We start from the raw sequence: 12,666 nt of genomic DNA on the forward strand, positions 1-12,666 counted from the left end.
TGCCCTATGCTGAGTCAGAAAGCAAAGATTCACCATTTCTTATATGCATTTTGTCTCAGATTTTTTTTTTTTTAAGAGTGAGGAACAATTTTATGTAGAGACCCAGAAGAAAAAATGCTTTCCTTCCTTGAATTAGAAGTGAAACAAAACAGGGCAAATATTCTGAAAAGCTGTCTTTAGGGCGGGGGGGGGGGGGGGGGGGGGAACCCTACCCTTCCTGTAGTGCAGCATTCCTAAATCATTTCTACACCCCACAAGCCTCCCGTAGTCAAACAGGATTACAAGCGGTTTATATCAGCCAGGTGCTAGCAAGCAAGCGTGGCCTCAGTTCTCTACACACAGAGAGTCCTTTCACCACCCAGCAGTGAAACGTGTTCAGCAGACTGTTGGGTCCCTTGTTCTCTGTCATAAAATGAATCAGTTCAGTAAATATCATTCTGGTGAAATTCAGTGAGGAATAGGAAACTTCATGTCACTGTAATAGCTTTAAAGGGCAAATTCAATTGTCCTGCACAAATGTAAGTAGTGGAAAGCTGAGTTTGAGCTAAGCAGAAAATGATTTGATTAACAGGTCATTTAATGTAGGAAAGGCACAATACAATAACTTATTCAGTGTCTTCATGTAGCACAAACAAGATTGCCAAGGGGCAGAAATATTGTTGACAATAGAAGAAGCATTAAAGCAAAGCACAGACCTTCTGTAGGAGAGACTCTTTCTTGGATGTATTTTTCTATAGCATCTGATTTCTGAAGTTATTCATGAATTAGTAACATATTACAGTATGGCTGGAGAGGTAGCACAAGATAAGAAAGGAGGGAAAGCAGGAATTGTATTTAAATCTCTGAAACAGAGGTATGTTTCTCAACTGTTAGAAGGAAAAGAAGGATGAATCTTGATAGGGAAGCATACATTAATTTGATGGTTTTTCTTGTACTTTTTTTGATTGTTTATACCTTTGTTGTGTTGAATGATCTGCCTTCACAAACAATTGTTTTCCGATACTCTAACATGAATTGTAAGTCTAATTTGGAAGTGTGCTTACTGGGATGAATTAACAAAGTAGATTTCTGTGCATCCCATTGCAAGTGTTGTGCATCCGGCAATTCCTTCCAACCAGCGATTGATCTGCCCAAGTCCAGACAGCAGAGAGTTGAGGCTCTGGAATCCAGCATGTGGGGAATTCTCAGTCTGTCAGTTTTCCTGCCACCATGCTTCATTTCAGAAAATGAGTCCAGGATTATAAAGGTGTTCCCAGCTTCTTCCATTTTAGTAACAGCAGAGTTTTCAGGATGACCAGCCAGGCCTGGAGAAATACCCTCTTCTCATTAAAAACTCCCATACTGCAGATCGGGACAGAAATTAATTTGTTCTGAGGAAGTACTGAAAATGAAAGGTGTGTGATTCTCCTCTTTCTCTTTGTGTTCCCTAATCATCTTGGTTCTGTATTGTTCCATGATTGTAGCTGTGCTTGCTCAGCTTGTTCATCACCATACTGATCACAGCATCCACTGCTGTTTCTCCACTTTGAAAATGGTGCCTACTCATGCAGAAGACTTAGTGTGAAACATCTTGGGTTAATTCACTGCCTCAAATTTGTGCAGTTGTCTCTTGTTCACTGTGTATAGGTAAAAATCTGAAGTACATAGTAAGAGACAAGTGTACTGGAATGACTTGCCATTTAACTTCAAACATTTAATATTACATATTTTTTGATAAGAAAACAATACTTGTGATACAGCATGTGATGATGTATTTGTTATATAAGCCATATTTATTAAAAAAAGAATAACAATTTCTGATGTTAGATGCTCAAATCTGTGTTTATTTTTGGAGCCACTGGAAAGTCCAAGAAAAGTAATGAAATGTTATGCAGTAAGATTGGGGAGGTTAAATTTTAATTCAAGTATTTTTGGCATATTTCATAGTATCTTAATCTAATACTAGTCCTGTGTCAACAGAAATATGACTAATGGCTTAGGGTGGTAGAGATAACATTCCATAAATCATATATGATTTCAGATTAAGGGGATTTAAAGTCCTCAGAATGTGGTCAGGTTTCACTTAGCTGTAGAAAAATGGAGACAAGACATACTTCTTTGTGAAAGTGTAAGCAAAAAGAAGGGAAAGCAAACTGACTTCTCCTTATTTGAGGAAAGTAGTTATGTGTCCTTGATATTTGTATTAATAGCATACCCACATACTGCTTTTTAGATCAACATTTCCAGGAATTTCTATCTCAAATACCACAGTAAATTTGTCCACTGTGGACGTCAAACACATTAGTAAGAGCCATGCACTACAGCTGTGGGAATTTCCATCCCAAAATGATCAGTTTGAAATATGCAGCCATTGCCTCTCCTCCCCTCCTTCACGCAATCTTGTTTGCAAAGTAAAAGGCAATTGCCACTTCTTGGTGAAAACTTGTAAAAATACAGTATGGACATGAAGTATGGAGGTTTGTAATGAAATTAGTGCTTTTCCCCTGTGTATGAGTGTCACCAATACTGATGTCTAGAGTAAGTTCACATTCTGATCAGCAGCCCACAATACAGCATGAGGCCGATTGCTGCATACTGTTGTTCATTGGATAAAATGTATGTTTCAGATATCTTTTTTAATGTCTTCTTTTTTTTCACCCAAAGAAGAAAAAGGTATGTGAATATCCAGTAGACACTTTATAGGAAATGTTTTAAACCACTTCCAGACATCCCTTTGAAAGTCAGTGGGCATCAGTGGAGTTCCCTAAGAACTCAGGGCTTCAAGGATTAGATCATCAGTGGTGACATTAACACTCGGGTTTTCCCTTCTAGTTGCCATTTGTTCTTATTTCCATCCTGTAAATCTTTCTTTGTTGAAAGAGAAAGATCATCTTTTCTTCAGTAATTGACAGATATTGAACGATCAAGTATATTGGAGTCTCTGGCACAGAAAAAAAAAAATAAAAAATTGAGCTACAGCACCTAATTAGCACAATATTTTCAGTTTTAAAGCTTTACACAACATAAACCCAGAAGTTCTTTTTGAAGGAAAATATTTGAATCGGTATACTTTATTGCAACCAGTAGCTGTATCTTATTAAATGTTTCCTGACAGTCCACTAGCTCTGTCCTAAAAATGCATTACTTCGGCAGCTCATAATAGAGCAAAAGCTAAATAGATATCAGAATTCTGTACAGGCATATAGAAACTGTTTGAATGCTGTTTATCTTGGCCATGTGGCAATTAAATGTTCATTGATTTTATTTTTTTTTTAATGAGTTTTTGCGTATTGCAGGTTTCTTTCCCTTTTAGTGGAAGGTTGTATCCGGGGCCAAAATATCGTGCAACAAAATGATGATGTAAATGTGATCATTGTAGTATAGGGAAATACTTACAAGTAATTCTGTAATTAACAAACTAGAAAAAATAACAGTAATTTTTCATACTCATAATGTTTCACATCTAAATGCTATTCATTATATATCTTGTTACACATTGTATGTATTTCAGTTGGCAAATTTTAAAAAGCACCTGAAATGCAGTATGTTTTGTGTGTGTAGCTTTGCTTTTGTTTGGTTTTGTTTGGTTTTTTTTTTTAATTGGAAATGCAGCCTTGCAACATGTGCATGATTGTAGATTTATGTAGTGTAAAATTACTGTAATTTCATTTGTTCAGTTCAGGAAGTCAGAAGGGGTTTTCATAAGTAGTAAAGATTAAACTGGGAAGTAATATAAAGGCAGAGTGTATATATTTTGCACTTTTCAATAACCTTTTATATAACAAGAGAACCAATTATCATACAGTATACTGTAATTCCACTTTCTAGTGATACTCTTGCTATTGTCAGTGTTGTCTCTACATCTGGATATGAATAATTTGTATATGTACACACTTCAAAAGTGATTTCTATAATGGAATATGTGCTCCCTGTCACAGTCACTAACATCCAACTGGAAAAAATTCACCAATTATTTTTTTTATAAATTATAAATGTACAGTGTAAATTAGTAAATCAAATATTGTAGCAATGAAGAGATGCACTTTAAAAATGTAAAAGTGTTTATCTCCAAGAGTGTTATTTTGTATAGATGTTTTTGAATAAATGATTTATTGCTCATTGGTGTTTTTTTTCTCATTTATGAAATAAATATAAGAGATTTGGCAGCAGTTATCTGAGGTTTATATTTTATCTGTGGTTTGGTGGGTTTCTTTTGAAAATAAAAGTTTTGTAATTGGATCAGTAAAGGACTTAGTCACATTTCATCCCTCATTTAATAAATCATTGTTGGCTTGATCTAGTTGCTATGAAAAAGCTAGGTGTGATCCATGATGGAGCCTGCAGTCCTTCTTGTCGTCAACCAGCAAGGGGACCTGGCTATAGCAGCTTCCTTCAGCCATGAAGACTAATTTTGGCCATGACAAACAAGGTATGGAGAGTGGGATACATAACGTGCTTTCAGCCTTAGACAGGGCAAGACAGAGTCAGGGTCTGGTCTTTGTCTATAATCTAGAATAAGGAATTGGAAGCGTTCCCACTTCCCATGGTTTGCATGCAGCCAGTTGAGATTTATTGGGAGACATAATGACCATGATATGCATTTGTTCCAGTGAGAGATCACTGCTGATACCTGAACTGAAAGGTGCGGAACAGCTAAATGCTCACAGCTTTCAGAGCTGGGCATAATTCTATCAAGGTTTAACCCCAGCTGGCAAATCAGTACTGCACAGCTGCTCGCTCGTTCCACCCACCCCACTTGTAGAGTGGGGAGGAGAATCTGAAAAAGTAAATGGCAAAATAATAATCAAACAGTTTTTTAAAAAGGTAAAGTTTTTTTTTAAAAAAAAAAGGTAAATGACTAAATGACATAGCAGCTGCTGTTTCTATTAAAATATATACTTCCAGGTGGGGAGAGGCAGAGTGACCCCATTATTTAACTGCCTGGTGATTACAGCACTGGATTCAAAGGGGGAAATACTCTTTCTCAAGGGAACTCTTAGAGCAGCTAGGGTTTAAGATGCTATAGTTTCCTGTCTCCCCTCTCTGCTCAGGGTTACTCCCTGAGAAGAGGCTGCAGGCTACACCGTAGGTCACAGTCTGGCATTTTAATTCCAGCAGTCCCTGAAGCGGTCTGGTTTCCTATGCCAGCCTCTGAGCAGCAGGAAGGACAGGAGGGGCAGGGCAGACAGCCAGGGGGGCTGCACGCTCTTTAATCACCTACTCCTCTGTGCCTCGGCGTGTGCCCAGAGCCTTTAGGTGCTCTGTTGTAGCTGCCCTCTTCATCTCAAGAGGCTGGGGTGAATGGCAGCACTTTTTGGCCTCCTGCTGAGGTTGTGCTACTATCAAGGGGAGGAGGCAGGTGTGCTGGAAAGAAAGAGTAAGCACAGATTAAGGTGCAAGCTTTGGTAACCCAGCAGGCAGGGCAATCACGCGGGGAGGTGTAATCCTGAGCTCTGGTCCCCTTTCCAAAGAGGAAAAATGCAGAGATGTGACTACAGTCTCATTTATGTGCATTTTACTATGACATATTGGACTTTTTCACTTCCCTGTGGTAGTAAATTGTGCTTCTTGTGGCAATGGACATAATTGATTTGCACAAAATTATATTAACTATTTCAGAAGGTTTGTTCTACTTCATGCTTGGAATGACAGAGCCAAATTATTCTCTGCAGTAAGTAGCTCAAAAAAGAAGACAATTCCTGCTGATAAGGAAAAAAAATATTCTTTTTCAACTGCAGAAAAACCCCAACTTCTAGACAGTGGCTAATTTTAAAGTAATAAAATTTCTTTTGTTCTTATGGTTTGAAATGCTGATTTCTGTTAGTTATAACTTCCTGAATTTTTCCACAAAAGAGAGCTCTTCCTCACAGGTCACTTTTATTAAATTAGGTCAACTTAGCCTTCACTGCAGCCTGTGAACTTAGGGCTGGTAGCGTGGCACCTGACAGAGAAATGGTAGGTTATTTTTTAAGTACCTGAAGGGGAAAGGTCGTCTTCCTTTTCTTTATTCTGAGAGCTGGACTTTGTTGTTCATACACAGCCTTGTTTAATGATTCAGGTGCAGCTTTTGTGCATCCGAAGGGGGAACTTGATGGTGTCAAAAGTAGAGCAAGAAGAGCTTAAGACTACTTGTCAGTATGTCTGCCATTTGTGAAACTCCCGTTGCATGAAATACTTACTGCCTACCCAGCACAGAGGTAAGTGGTCTAAGACCCCACGTTTTCTTACCTGAGAAGCTGTAACAAGCTCAGATTTGCAGACCAGTCTTTTCTTGTGCTCTTAGAGTAGGTAGTTCCCAAACCAGCAACCCTAGGTCCTTTCTGCAGACCTACACCAATCTGACTGGTAGGGAGAGCTACAAAATCAAAAGATTTTACTTACAGGATACTTGTCTAACTAACATAAAGTATTACATGTTTATGGTTTTTAAAGCATGTGAGACCCTCCCTGTTAGATACAAAATACCCTAAAAGGCAAAATAGAGAGGGAGAGATGGAGAAAGGCAGAACACAGGGAAGGTGGGGGCATGAGAAGGGGTTGAAAAACTGGAAATAGAAATGTGGGATCAGCAAGGGGAACCTGCATGAAGACAGTGAGACAGGTAAAGGTATGTGAGGGAAGGGATAGAGGGAAGGTGTCCTGGCCTGGAAAAGTGGCAAATGCGTGTACCTTTGACTGAGAATCCACATGGTGCCACCCCCTTTGAGACATTAACACTGAGCATACTGCAGTGGGGGGATGAAGCGGGATCCAAAAAAACCACTGCATCAAAGCAGGGTTGTAAGGTGATGCTGATGAGTCAATAGTTTCTTAGAACCATAAAATTACCAAAAATTGCTAGAGAAAATCAGGGCTGGAAGGAAGGACCTCAGAAGGGGAGTGCCTTGTATTTTAATGTGTTGCCCAGGGTATTTAAATCTTATCTATTTTCAGAGCTATTTTGTTGCAATTTGTGCTCTTTTAGAGATTTAGAGATCACAACTCACTTTAGAGATTGATGCACGCACTTTAAGGAAAGGGTGAGACCCTTATACCTCAAAGCTTAGGCTAATGTGGGGAACATGGAGGAAAAGTGAAACTTTAGGAGATAAATAAGATCAAGGTAAGATACAGCTGGAAAGAAAAGAGGAGAAAGTAATTGCAGTTTTCAAAAGAAACTAGTGAGGAAAAGAGTCAGAGCAGCCCGTAAAGGGTGTGGAGACAGCTGAGCTGCCTGAATGTGATGGCTTACCCACACAGGTCATGTTAACACTGACACATGAAGCAGATTTAAATGAGAGGCCACAATTTTATTTTTGAACAAGTATTGTATCTAAGCATACCCAGAGCCTCTTGACTAACTACTTTGCCAGTTCATTCTTACCTATTTCATTCTCTGAGCAAGCTTTTTATTCCTGAGAGCTATTTCAGTCGGTCAATACGAGGTGCTCTGAAATATGAAAAAATACTGGTAGACATAGGATAATACTAATAATGATTTTAATGGAAGACCTTTTACATTTCTGTAAGAGGGCCCATGTAACTAAGGCACCCTGTGACCATGCCTGTTCAGCCTTCAGCATCTTCTAAAACTACGTCTAGCCTACAGATCTCAGATCCAAATTCTGCAGTCCAAAAATAGAGCAAACCAGTCAGTTCACTACATTGGGTCAGCCATAAAGTACTGGGCTCTTATGCAAAGGGACAAGCCCACTGTCTTCTGCACCTTTCTCCTCCTTGAACGCCCACACTGAATTTAGGGCTAAAGGATCATATGTATGCCTGTATGAGGTTGTACGTACTAGAACATCCGTAGCTTTGAGAACATCTCCTTTCTGGATCTCAGAGAAACTTTTCTGCATCTACTGTCCTGAAACCAAAATGAAGCATCTGTTAAACCATTACCCAGACCTGGCACGTGCACTATTTTAAAAAGAATGTTATGACACAAGCAGTGGAGTGCAAAAGTCGTCACAAACTATGGTCCCCGTGGGGCTATAGCCATCTGCTTGCTAATTATGTATACCACAGCCTGGCTGTTGCACAGAAAACAAACATTGCTGCTGGCAGCTTTGTCCTGCCATATAATTACTGTGACTGGCCCAGGCAGAATTCCAGGAAAGTTATGCCTTTTACTGCCCATTACTGTTGCCACTTTTTGCATGTTCCCCCATTAAAGGATACACATGCTTTTTCTGCCACCTCCTACCTCCTTCTAACCTGCCTGCATCTGCCTTTCCCAGCCTGCGCTAATCTCTGTCTGACAGTGAAAGTACATCACATTACCCAAGACGTGCTTCCTATGCCACCACGAACTTTGCTTAAGCTAGTGTTGATATGGCAGTGGAGTATTTAAATCTTTTATGCAAGGTTGCATAAAAGTCACCTTTCTGATAAGGCAGATGTATTCACTGCATCAACAAATGAAGCTGTTTGTCTCTATTGAGATCTCAAGAGGTGACAGTTAATTCAGAGCATTCAGGGCATACTCCTTTGGTGAAAAAATCTCGAATACAAGATCTGTACTCATCAGCATCTTCCTTTCCCCCCCACTGCTTTTCCCTGTGTGTGTGAATAGCTCTCCCCTGTGCCTAAATACTTGAGAAGGGACAGTAGGCCACTGGGTTCATCTGTACAGACAGACTTGAGAAGAAGAAAACTGTGAGGATGAGCATTGCCTCCCCCATATCACAGGCTGTCTGGGCTCTTTGTTACACTGCTTGACAGTTATGCCATTGCACAGGCCCACAAATGTGATGGCTTTTATTAATGCAAATTCAGGTACTTAGGTGCTATCGCAGTTTAGGCAGCAACTGAAAGCAAGTTGAGGATCTGAACTTCTCTGTGCCTCAGGGGGAAGAGAATATGGAAATCATTCCCAGATTTATGTATATTAAGAAAAGCTACTTGGTGTCATAATAATATTTGGTTTTAAATGATATATGATTATAAACACATCTGTATGAGTTATACACACGACTTCAGACTGCTTAATAATTTCTGCAGGTAGAGGAGTCATTTCTTATTCATGGTTCTTCAAACATTACATTACATTTGTCATATCCCAGAGCTTCTACTGGTCCTGTCATATAGTGTGTCCTTATTTATGGATGAATACCCACACAAAATTGATTAATCATGTTCTCCCGTTATAGAGGTCTAGGAAGTTGTTCATTTTGTCCTACAAAGGAGCCTGTCCATCAGGAAAGCCTTGGCATGTTATTGGGCCCATTCCTTCACACAGTGAAGAGTTTGAAATGTTTCTGTCTTCCATGCTGGCCACATTTAATCAACTTGAAAAACTGATCAATGAGCACCCTTTTCTAATCAAGCTGTTTCTCTAGTGAAGACTCTTTTAGTACTTCGATACTAGTAAAATAAAGTATATCAGCAAAGATTGGGGATCTGAGTTAAGATTATCCCTAAGGTAAAATTACACAGTACAAGACATGGTATGGACTTACAGCACTTATATTACAGTAACATAGATATGTATTTTGTGTATGTTCAGCAACACAACAAAGTAAGGTTAGAGCTCCTTTTGGGAGCACATGTTGCCAGTTGTGCTACCAAAAAACATCTACAAAATCTGCTTCCCACCAAAGGACATTTCTCCTGAGTGTATGTTTCTCATTAATACCGATTTCATTATTTTTGATGGGAACCGTGATTCTCTCACAAGGCAAACAATTCTGCTGTCAAATACCAGTGAGTGATTAGTAGATAGATCTGTCTTTCTGTCAGCCAGGAAAGGTCTGCCTTGTACATCAGGGATCAACTGTATAACTGAAGAAATAAAGAGTACGTTGGTAGGAAAAACAGACTTGGATATTTTCTAACTGTGGTACCCATAGCAATATGCAAAAATGTCCAGGTGGTTTACAGCAATATATACATGAGCTGATCTGCCAGGCAACACCTCAACGCAGACTACCCATAATTAACTGCCTACGTACAGTTATATACTCTGCACTAAGGAGGTGGTTAAAAAATCAACCAGCCAGGTGGTCATCAACAGGGGACTGCCCAGGCAGAGCTCCTCAGTGCCCACAGCAGAGCAAGGCCAGGAAGCAGGGCAGGAGTGTGGGCTGGGGAGGACAGGAAGGGCAGCACGGAGGTGTTAGCTACGTTTGCGGGAGGAGTGATGAGAAGATGGGGGGAGGCAGAAATCGGGTATTCTTTCTGACCGTTCTTGGATGTGTGCTCCTTCTTGCACAGAGCTGGTGCTACAGCACTGGTTACAGATACCCAAGGAAATTGCAGTGAGAGCCCTGAACTAAGGCATGTCCCGGAGGCCAGGAGCCTATGCAGAAAGCTTTCCATCTTTTTCATCTTCATTACACACCCCTGTAACATCTTTCAGTGTTTAATTGGTTTTGTGCTAGTTGCATGTTATGTTTTATTTCGTAGGCAAGGTTGCTTAACTCCAGTATAGACCACAGGTATTGTATTATCTTAGACCTTTTTTTCCTGAAGAACTGAAAGCTTCCCTATGTTTTTTTTCCAGGTGTGTATACTCAACTGCATCAGGTGTCAATCCTCAGCACTCTCACCAAACCAAGCATTTTTCTTGCTTTAAGCCTCACATTGTTAAAGCTTACTCACAGTCTCCAGACATCAGAAGTGGATGTGATGAACTTGTAGTAGTGCTATCAATTCCATAAATTGACACGAGATCTATTATTATTGTTGTTTTTATTATCCTTTTAAATCACAGGGGCACACATCGTTTTCTCTTGCCAGAGCATTAACCTGAAAAGTCTGTTGAGAATCGGTGATGATTTCTATCTTTGTTTTTTCTTCCGAGTCACAGATTTTCAAGATTCTCTTATTACGTGTATATTGTCTGCACAACTTATTTCCAAAGACTTCACTTTATATTTGATTGTATGAAGAAGATTTCAGCAAAAGATGAGTTCTTTTGTGTGTTGTAATTTCATGTATACACACACACACACTCTTTCTTCCCTGTTCCTTCAGGTATTTGGTGATCTTGGCCTAGTTGTTTATGAAGTGTTGATTCTTGTTAATATGTTAATAATTTCTATATGATGGGTTTCCTTCTTGTCATTTGTTACTGTTTAATGCTGCATGCTCAGTAATTCTCGTGTGCCTTTTTCATCAGGATGTTTCAATATAAAAATAAGAAAGTTATAACATCTCTTTTTCCTTCAGTCTGAGAGTTTTCTAAAGCATACTTTATCTAGCTACAGAATGCTACAAACTCATCAGGGCATTAAAAATAACAGCTCAAGATTTGTGGAACCTTGACATGACGTCAAATAGCCAAGATGTTTGTATTACTCAGTCATAAGGCTCACTTGAACACTAAATGTCCCAGAGAGTAGTGCTGTGTGACCACTTAATATCAGTGCTCATGAAAACTGTTTAATTTAACTTCTTCAGATCATTTACTTTCCTGATTTGTGACAGACTAATGGAAATTTGGAGATTAATTCAGAAGCATACTCATTTGCCTGAGTGAATATGAACTTGGATGAAAGCAGTTCAAGAGTATCTCCTTAGATTTAAAATGTGTTTTTCAATTAACAAAATGTGTTTATAATGTAAGATGTGTCTAGTGAACAATCCATCTAATGAGCTGGTGGCCATTGAGAGATTCTTTTATTACTTGATTTAGTGAATAGAAGCCTAATTTTTCACTGGCTGTTTGTTTCCCCTTATTAGCTTTTTCTCCAAACTGACAATTCCACCTCTGAAACGATTTCTTACTGTGTTAATATCTACCATTGCCTTTATCTTTGAATTAATAAAATAAAAAATTAAAATGAAATAATAAATTTGGAAAGTCAATACCACACTTGGGAAAATGCAACCTACCCGGCAATTCATTAAAGCAGACCAGCAGAAAACATTTAAGTGTGAGGAGGAATTCAAGCGCTGCTCTCCAAGTCATTGTACCATTTGTGCCCACAGAGGGGCTTCCCTATCACAACCTTGAAAGCAGTAATGCCTGATTTTGGGAAAGGCATCCAGCCTAGAGAAGCCCCAGCTTTTTGGACAGTGTGGAGAGAGAATATAGGCTCTTCAGAATGGGATGCACCAATATCCAGTAAAAAGACTAGAATAATATCTGAACTATTCCATTGCTATAGAAATATTTAGCCACCAATGTAAGTGATTTATCCTTTAATTTAACAGTTACGTATACCAATTAAGGCAAGCTTCAAGTCTACAAGTCTACACATAAACCATAAAAATTACTCCTAACTTCCATTTAGCTTTATATTTTGCATTTCACAAAAAGCAACAAGTTAGTGCCGAGAGAAGCCTGGCAAAAAAGGACAAGAAAAATTCCAGCCATAGTAAATTTGTGATTCAGGGGATTCCTGATGCAAATCTTCTATTTCATAGGCCTCAATATATTTTTATTCCACAAAATTGTCATAACATTTCTATGAACTCATATGAAAATGTTTACCAAAATTTCTTAACACAAGTTGTTTTGTGGTATTATTATGTGTTATCTAAATAATTGCTGTTAGTTTATTTGCTTGTTTGTTTGAAGCCTGCCTCCTACCTGACCCTTAGTTCTATACTGGAATACACAGAATGATTGTTACCTATTCACCCTCTTCGTCCCATTTCTGACTTCAGAGACCTCTGCAAGGTCTTCCCTAATTAAAGAGAGTAATAGCAAAAAATGTTTCTAATAAAATGGAATTAATTCCAGGAAAAAAACCTAAG

The sequence above is a fragment of the Falco punctatus genome, assembly GCF_963210335.1.
Source record: "Falco punctatus genome assembly, chromosome: 5".
Lineage (NCBI taxonomy): Eukaryota > Metazoa > Chordata > Aves > Falconiformes > Falconidae > Falco > Falco punctatus.